The following is a 9,626-nucleotide window of genomic DNA, read 5'->3' as shown; positions in this document are numbered from 1 at the left end:
AAATTTAACTATCAATCTAGTGAATACTGGGAGTTCTTGGTTGCTTACGTGTGGCTATGGGACTGGGGACCTCATGGATTGGCCCTCTTCAGTTTTCTTCATACTTATAAGATTTTAAATTCAGTGACCAGAAATCAATTTCCTATAGCGATGATGATAATAATAATGATGATGATAACAACAACAACAACAATAACAATAATAATAATAATAATAATAATAATAACAATGAAAGCTCTAAATTTATTATAAATGAAAATGTTAACAAACGCTGAATTATAATTTTTTAATCAAAAAGTAACATATTTATATTTGTAATTACTAATTGCATGTAAATGCAAATATTCACAATTCACCTGTTCCGCACCAAGAAGTCCATTCCATATGGCCTCGCCACCCATGGTCATCACATCTGCAGTCACGAGCAGACCCTCTCAAAATATACCGAGGTCTCACTGAAGCCTTCACTGACCACAATTATCCTCCCAACAAATCTCCCACCACCTCCCAAAGTCCCGTCCGGCCACAGACGAGCATTCCCCTCATGACTCAGTTACCACCCAGGACTGGAGCAACTGGATTATATTCTCCACCATGGTTTCCTTTACCTCTCGTTGTGCCCTGAAATGAGGAATGTCCAGCCCACTGTCCTTCCCACCCATCCCGCAGTGGTATTCCGCCGTCCACCAAACCTACACAATATACTCGTCCATCCTCACACAACCTCTGCTCCCAATCCCTTACCTCACGGCTCATACCCCTGTAATAGACCTAGATACAAGACCTGTCCCATACATCCTCCCACCATTCATTCTTTGTCTTGATTTCCGTGTGCTTGTTACATCACAGAAACAGAAAGCATATTCTGTGAGTGACAAACTAAAAACTATTGATCATGTGAGGAATGGTGAACTAAAGCAAGTTTACTACATGGGTGTGGTGTACCAATGGAACAATCAGAAGGTAGGTGAAACAAGAGAATAAACTTAGTAGCTTTGTAAACTCAGTTGAAATTGGTTGGTGAATGGACAGAAAAAGGATTGAATTAGGAAAAGACAGTGGACTTGATGAATGCTTTTATAGGTGGCTTTTAATATAGAGAAAAGCCCAAGCTGGAAAATTTGACTTTGATCCACATGTCAATAAATATTTTATAGTTTCTGACAGATGGTATTCAATATGGAAATTTCATCATGGAATTCACCAAATGACCATTGCTTCACAGTTTCTTGAAATTCTACACAAAGTGATGGTAGATGAAAATTTGAATGATAAAGTGCTTAATTGTGACTAAATGGTGCTTTATTATCACTTTCTTCCAATGCTCAACACAAAAGAAAATATCAAGAAAGAGGGCACAACTGAAAATGAATACAGACAGAATAACCTCCTATTTCACACACAATTTAATGCAGACATGTTGCTCCTCTAATTCTGCCATCTCGGTGTTCACAAACTGTGTGACACAACGTTCTTCTCAATACAGCACTGAACAATAACTAATAGACATACAACAATGAAACTTTCAGCAGTTACACATTAAACACAGGCGTGTGTAGAGATGCCAACCGCATTTCGCTCCAACACAACACTGGCACGAAATTCCAATGTTCTGAAACTTTTTTGAACAGACCTTGTACAGAGAAAAATTTGGAATCAGAAACCACGTTTTGGATGCTTTGAGGAAATGAGAAGTCCTGTATGCCTGAAATGTTTACAAGAATACTAGGCAGGATGATGATTCAAGTCAGTAAGTTAAAGGTGCTCAGAAAATGAAGGAAAAATGAAGTGAATTAGTTTCAAGTTCCTTCGAAGTATCATTTTTAATCAATGTTGTGGAAGGAAAGTTTGTAGAAAAAGACATTTTCATGGAGATGAGAATAATCTTCCAAATGTAATGTTGCAAATACCTTGTTGAGAAGGGCATAAATGTGTTAAAGGAACTACGTATATTCAAATAAAAGTCTAATTGTAATTCTTGGAGCCAAATAAGAAAGAGACCTACCATAGGAAAATAGACTCACTCCAGATCTCTCATAAAATTTGACAGGCACTGAAGTTTATTAGGTTGGTTGATTTGGGGGAGGGGACCAAAAACAGCAAGGTCATTGGTCCTGTCAGATGAGGGAAGGACGTCGGCCATGCCTGTTCAAAGGAACCATCCCGGCACTTGCCTGAAGCGATTTAGGGAAATTACGGAAAACCTAAATCAGGATGGTCGGACGCGGGTTCTAACCGTCGCCCTCAGGAATGCAAGTCCAGTGTGCTAACCACTGGGTCAACTCACTCGGTGAAGTTTATTAGATTGTGTACGTAAAGGTACAGGAGGATAGTATAACTACAAATGCAATAATGACCAAAACCACGAGATAACAATTTTTTTTACATCCAATCTATTGTCAGTGAAACACTTTGCATCCTAAAACTTTCCTGCACTAAACTCAGCATAATAAAGTGTACAAATGAGTAAGATGATGCAGAAATAAAAACACTGGAGTTATATTCAATGAACTTTAGGTCTCAAAACCCCATACAGCTGCCCTGAATTACTTTTTAGGTGATTTCCTCAATCATTTGTGGTAAATGCCATGATGCTTCATCAACAAGCAATGATACACTTCCTAACCTGTCCCAATTTAGCCTGGTCTGAACTACTGCTATCACCAATGCTGAGAGGCCATTAAACTTCATCCCTACTTCAAACAGCACATGGGGTTTCACACTTAAACTACCTTCTGTAGTAACAAGAGAAAAAAAATAACAACCAAATTTCTAAATTATCAGATTGACCATTGATTCATGCACTGATAATCTAGTCTGTTTTGAGGCTGATCCAATAGCATATCTGGGGGGGGGGGAGGGGGGGGGGGTTCAAATGGTTCAAGCACTATGGGACTTAACATCTGAGGTCACCAGTCCCTTAGAACTTAGAACTATTTAAACCTAACTAATCTAAGGACATTACACACATCCATGCCCGAGGCAGGATTCGAACCTGCGATCGTAGTGGTCATGCGGTTCCAGACTGAAGCACCTAGAACCGCTACGCCACACCGGCTGGTGGAAGAGGAGGAGGAGGGGAAGGAGGAGGAGGAGGAGGAGGAGGAGGAGGAGGAGGAGGAATGGGGAGGGGGAGGTAGATAAGGTTAATGTGACATAGCTTCTGAGTTGACAAGTTCTTACAGTTGCTGATCATCTGCCAAGAATATATTTGCTTACATGAGGGCTAAATAAGGATCAAGCCAGTATGCTCCACCTCTAATATAGGCAGCCATGGTCTGCCCTATCAACTTGTTCCTCAGTCAATTGTTCACCTCGATACATATTGGCAACAGCCAACAATTTTTGTGGTTTCAACTTCTCCCAACCTAATATTTATTGTGTAGCACTAGGCTTAATATAATTTCATATTCTGTCTTCTTTTTTGTATTTGTATTGGTCTGAGGAAACCTCAATGATTTCGATGTATTGGTCAAGTTTTACGAGGATGACCTCCTTGAGAATAGCGCATTCATCATTCATCACTGAATAATTACACAGTGAATATTTGTTTTGGAAAAAAAAGACACTGAATGACCAGTTATCAAAATATTAACTAATTGTGGGAAAGAGATGTTTCCGAACACACATGAGCTTTTCAGAATAGTTGCAGTAATGTGTGTTACCGAAGCAATGGCAGATAGGAGGGATTAAAGACATAAAGTAGAAGTCTGCAATAACTCAGTTGTCGGGAGACATGCTTTAATGCTTTACTCCTGCATTATAGCATACCTGATTTATATCAAGAGTGAACTGTTTAATGACAAACTACACGTGGAAAGTTAAGAACAACACACAATACAACACCATACAACACTGTATTTAAAGAAACTTACCAGATAGGATACAGCAATTAGACAAACTTCATCACATGTTGATCAAACATAACATGAGTTTCAATCTGGTATTTGAAGTACACTATCAAATACAGTATGATAATTTACCACAATGCCTGCAAGCTGCAGAACATGATTATTCTCCTGCTTTAAAGGATTGTCAGTTAGCTTTCAGGGCAGGTCATTCCGCGCATTTCTTTGTTTTGTTTCATACTCTTCAGGTGCAACGACTCATTTGGTTTGGTTCACTTTATTGCTCCATCCATGTAATCACTTTATTTCATCCAATATTTCACACATACTGGGAACAGCATCTATACTTTTTTCTTCAGTTTCTTCACTCTCATCCTCGACTATTTCACTACTCTCATTTCAAACATCATTCTGACAACTACCCAATGGTTCAAGCCTTCCAGACCAATATTGTACTGTAAAACACGATATGCAAGTGGATTTCACTGCTGTTGAAATCTATGTCACTGAAACATTTGTTGCACTTTCTTCAATGGAACACTTGTTCCAGCAATTCCTAATTGTGGACCGATGTTTTGCCACTCCAGGCCTTCTGAACATGCAACACTAAAGATTCACACGTTTCAAGAACATTTCCATTTCTTCATCTGAATTTATTATTGCAGTGAGCAGTTCACAGCAATAATGACCCTTAAATGCTACCCTTGTACAAAATGTTGCTTTCCATCTTCACTACCTGTTTTTGTTGGTCTCTTCTTTACAGTTTTATTCACTGATTTTATAATGTTGAAAATTCTGGTATCAATGACAGTGATGATGACTCCCGTGTCTCTACCAGTTTGCTGTGCCTCGAAAAGCTCTTCATAAGAAATGCCTTTGCCAGGGGGGACATTCAAGCATTCCTTGCCTCTTGTAGTTGGTGCTACTATATCATGGCTTGTACTTTTTGTCTTGTATTCTTTATATTTTATTTGAAACACTCGTCCACCAAGTTACGTGTGTTGCCATCCTCCAAGTTAGATGAGAAATGAGACAGAACATTAGTGTCTAGTGGGCATACACCAGTCTTCGTAAAACCATTTTTAAACTGCTACATCCAACCTCTTCCATCTTTTGCATAAGCTTGTTAAAAAGGGATGGGAAGGTCTCCTTTGGTGCAGTAGTCCATTTCAGTCCTCTTGTTGTATCTTTCCAGTGGTCTAAAACCATTCTCTACTGACAATTCAATGGTCTAAAGAAAGCAATGTCAAGAGATTGTAGAAGGTGTGTAGGGTTGAGAGGTAGAGCAACGAAAGCAATATTATTCTCTCTGCACAATCTTAAGACCTCTAAGTTTAACTGCGAGCTCAAGTTCTCAACAAAATATTCCTAGCATGCTGTTTCTTTAAAATTGGTCACAGCAGATGTGAAAACCGATCTCGTTTGCAATCGAACCGTCTAGATTTTCTTGTTACACCTGGCAAGGGCAGGCCACTTTCTGTCCGGGTGCTCCTTAGTTTCTCCACTTTGTATAAAACATATGAGGTGCTATTGTCTTTCTGCATTACCACACATCATTAGCGATGTACATGTCTTTTTGACATGTTGCAAATTCTTTCAGGATATTTAGCATCATGTTTGGTCATGGTTTTTTGCCCCAAGATCACCTACCAAGTTCATTTCGTCATAATTCCACACACGACAGAGGAATGCTTACTAGCGCCCTTGACAATTGATCGAAATACTCAATGCCTGTCGCCTCATGAACATCTGTTCTAGCCCATGTGATGTTTTGGGTAAACTCGCTACTTATTTTTTTGACTGTGCCGTGCCACATTCTTTTGTCTGGCAATTTCTTTTGGAAGAATAATCCTCTGTGGTCACATTGGTCAAAATATGCTTTCACTGTGGGCCGCAAATCCAACAATGGGAGTGGGAAACAATAATCATAGATTGTCACAGGATGTGCAGCCAACACATCCTCCTCTTCTTTACTAAATGCAGTATTTTCATCATCTGGTGCATTATGCTTCCTGTGCAATTTGTTCATGAAAGTATTTCACTGAATACCATATTTGTTAACTGCTGCACGAACTGAAAAAAAAAGTGGGGGGGGTGGGGGGGGGGGGGGCTCTGGCATTATGACCTTCCAAGAGGGGGTGTTGCTGAATTGAGACTTTTAACTCTTTCCTGCCCATTTTAAATGTGTGAATATATTTGTACTGGTAAAAAATTCAGTTATATCATCCCACACCCCGAAGTCTGTGGTTCTCATTCCCCCCCTCAGAGGTATAGGTATAAGGTACCTGTGCATACCATCACAAAGCAAAGATGGCACACAGTCACCCCTGCATCTTTCAATTTTTAACAACACTACCTAATGTGCAAAAACAACGAAAGATCATTAATACTGTGGCATCAGACAAATGAATAATGTAGCAAACCATTTACTAATGTCAGTTTGCTGATATTCTTCCTCCTGTGAGAGGCAAACAAAATTTTCCGACAGGCGCAGGCATGCTCACACAGCAAAATACTCAAGAGTGCTGTGAACAATTTGGTGGGAGCATCGAAACTAGGATGCAAATCATGAATAAACCTGCACATAGCAACACTATCCAGCAAAATTTTAGGCACTTCAGCATTTCTGATGGGGACTTTCTGAATTGCTAAAACACACTTGTTCGAAAAAAACTGCAGAAGTCACCCGTCTGGCATACAGTCACCCTGATTTATGGTAGGCTTTTGCCTGTAGATGAGCAACAACTTCATTCAATTACAAAGGAAAGTAGTGTGCAGCAGGCTGTTAATAAAAATTGAACAGACAGGTTGGAAACTACATTGAGAAGAAATATTGGCCAAGAATGTACAATACTGTGCCCACTGCTTCGCTCGCGTAGACTGTATGGCCGGCAGAGATTTATTTAATCAAATTTTTATGTTGCTCATAATTTGCAACACCTCCCAAGCTTTTCACATTAATTAGGCCATATAAGCACAGTATTTTCTGAATGTATTTCTGACCAAAAAGTGATTCTGATAGCTGGAGTCCAAAGTTTTTGTTAATCATGCCGTTTGCACTCTTGTGGGGATATTTCCACAGCAACTTTCAACCCTTAACGTGTTTCTTTACATCCAACCAAGCAGTGAAATACCAATTTTCATAAATTTAGCTTTAAATTTTTTTAATGTAATGAAGTATTTTCTTAAAAATTTTCGTCCTCTATTGCAGTCCCTTAGAGGTTGAATTTCCAGAAACACTGAAATATTTTTTTTTTTGGACTGGTCACACTACAGTCTGCAGCTACTTCGGCGCCTCCGATGCCATCACCTGTACCAACACCATCACCGACGGCACCGCCACTTCGTGCCTTCAATCCTGATGTTGAACGCTGGCCAGAATACATCGCCCAGCTCGAGGCACACTTCACAGCTTACAGTGTACCAGGTACAGAGCGGCTTGCTTTTTTCATTGCCAATGCGGGTGTTGTGTTGTACCGTGTGCTCGTGAAATTGTTTCCCACCACCCTCCCGGAAACTAAAACTTACGATGAAGTGATTGAAGCTTTGAACTCCCACTTCCGTGACAGTGTAAATGTGGTTGCTGCACGTTAGAAATTCTTTTGCCTCCAGCGTGGCCCTACTCAGTCGAATAAATCTTGGTTAGCGGACCTTCAGGGACTAACTTCTGACTGTGACTTTAATTGCTCGTGTGGACTCTCATACGCAGATATAATGATTAGAGACGCTATAGTGCAGAATGTGTCGGATCACCGCATCCGCGAACACATCCTTAGATTTAAAAACCCGTCTTTGCTGGAAGTAGTGGACTTGCTAGACAGAAAAGATACATTAAACATGGCTACTTCCACGTTCGACGTGACTCCGGGTATGTGTACTGTTAGCGGGACACAACACGTGCCCTCCCAGCCAGCCGCGCGCCGCTCATAAACATGGTTCAAGCCAGGCACCAACTAAGAAACTGAAATCGTGTCCGAACTGCTTTCGTACCCGCCCACGGGACAGTTGCGGATCCCGTCAAGCACAGTGTTATTTTTGTAACAAGAAAGGACATGTGCAAGATGTGTGTAGTAAGAGAAACTCTGATTCACAATATGTCTCTTGTTCGCATGACTCGCGTGGGCGTCACCGCAACAGACACCGCCGTGACCGTGATTCACATCAGCCTATGGACATTAATGCCATTTATTCAAAGCCTTCTGCTTCACGTGCTTTGACAGCTTGTCGTGTGAATCAAGTTTTACCTGACGCTTCCTCTCACATTCAGCGGGATGCGAGGAAACTTTTTGTGACTTTGAACGTTTATGGATGTTCTGTTCACATGCAGCTGGACATTGGTGCGTCAGTTTCTTTACTGAACAAATCAACGTATGACTTGCTTGGTTCGCCCCCGCTTCGCCATTCGCATTCCACGCTGACTGCATTTACTGGACAGGAAATCTCAGTGCTCAGCGTGTGTAGTTTGCAAGCTACATATGGTGCCACGACCCGTACAATGTCTTTCCATGTGCTCCACTCTAGTGATGCTACAAATATTTTTAGCATGGACAATTTGAACTCTTTGCCCTCGCAATTCAGGACAATTTACTTTGCATCAACGCTAGTGACCATGCAGACAGTGTTGTCGCACTATGCGATGATTTTGGTGAACTCTTTTCTGATGGACTGCGCCACAGACTTTCCAGCGCATGCCATATCTATTTTTCGGCGCACACACCCTGTACCGCACGCACTGTGCGATGCCGTAGCTGCTGAACTTACGCATTTGCAAGACTGTGGTGTCATTGAACCTGTTTCTGCTTCGCCATGGGCTTTGCCTATAGTGTGTGTGTGAAGAAACCCAATGGTCGTCTCTGTATTTGTGCTGACTTTAAGTCTACAGTAAATCCCCAGACAGTGGTAGCTACATTTTCCTTACCGCGTCCTGAGGACATTTTTGATAAGCTTAGTGCGGGAAAATTCTTTTCCACAACCGACTTGCAGGACGCATACTTTCAGATCCCGCTTGACGAACAGCCACAGTGCTATTTTGTGATCGACACCCACCTTGGCTTTTTCAAGTTTCGCTGCCTTCCATTCGGTTGTGCTTCAGCTCCTGCTATTTTTCAGTCTTATTTGCAACAGTTGTGTGCCATTGTCCCTGGTTGTGCCAACCATCTGGATGATATAGTTGTATCAGGTTGCAACCCTGACGAACATTTGCAGAATTTGCGTACCTTATTTACTGTACTTTTGCAGGCAGGACTAAAGCATAACAGGGACAAGTGCAAATTTTTCAAACTATGATTCAGTATTTCGGACATATGAGTAATGGACAGGGTATCCACCCCTCGCCGTCACATCTCAGTGCAATTAGAAACTTGCCAGCGTCCAGGAACTTGAAAGAACTTCCAACTGTGTTGGGCAAACTCACTCACTATATTCGGTTTACACCAAATGCAGTGCAGATTGCAGCGCCTTTGCACATTGCCTTCGGCGTAAGAACATTCCTTTTGTTTGGTCTTCGGAATTTGACGCTGCTTTCCACAAGCTCAAATCTGCTTTGCTGAGTGATCGCTGTTTGATTCCTTTCGATCCCTCCAAACCAGTTGTTTTGGCTGTTGAATCTTCTCACGGCATTGGAGCGGTTCTCTCACACCGCATTAATTCTGTCGATTGCCTGATCGCTTTTGCATCTAAGTTGCTCAATTCTGCCCAGCAAACTATTCTCAAACTGAGAAAGAAGCTTTGGCCATTGTATATGGCGTAAGTAAGTTTCATAATTTTTTGTAAGGTCGA

Source organism: Schistocerca americana, chromosome 2 (genome assembly GCF_021461395.2).
Source record: "Schistocerca americana isolate TAMUIC-IGC-003095 chromosome 2, iqSchAmer2.1, whole genome shotgun sequence".
NCBI classification, from domain to species: Eukaryota; Metazoa; Arthropoda; class Insecta; order Orthoptera; family Acrididae; genus Schistocerca; species Schistocerca americana.
This window is presented reverse-complemented; position numbering follows the sequence as displayed.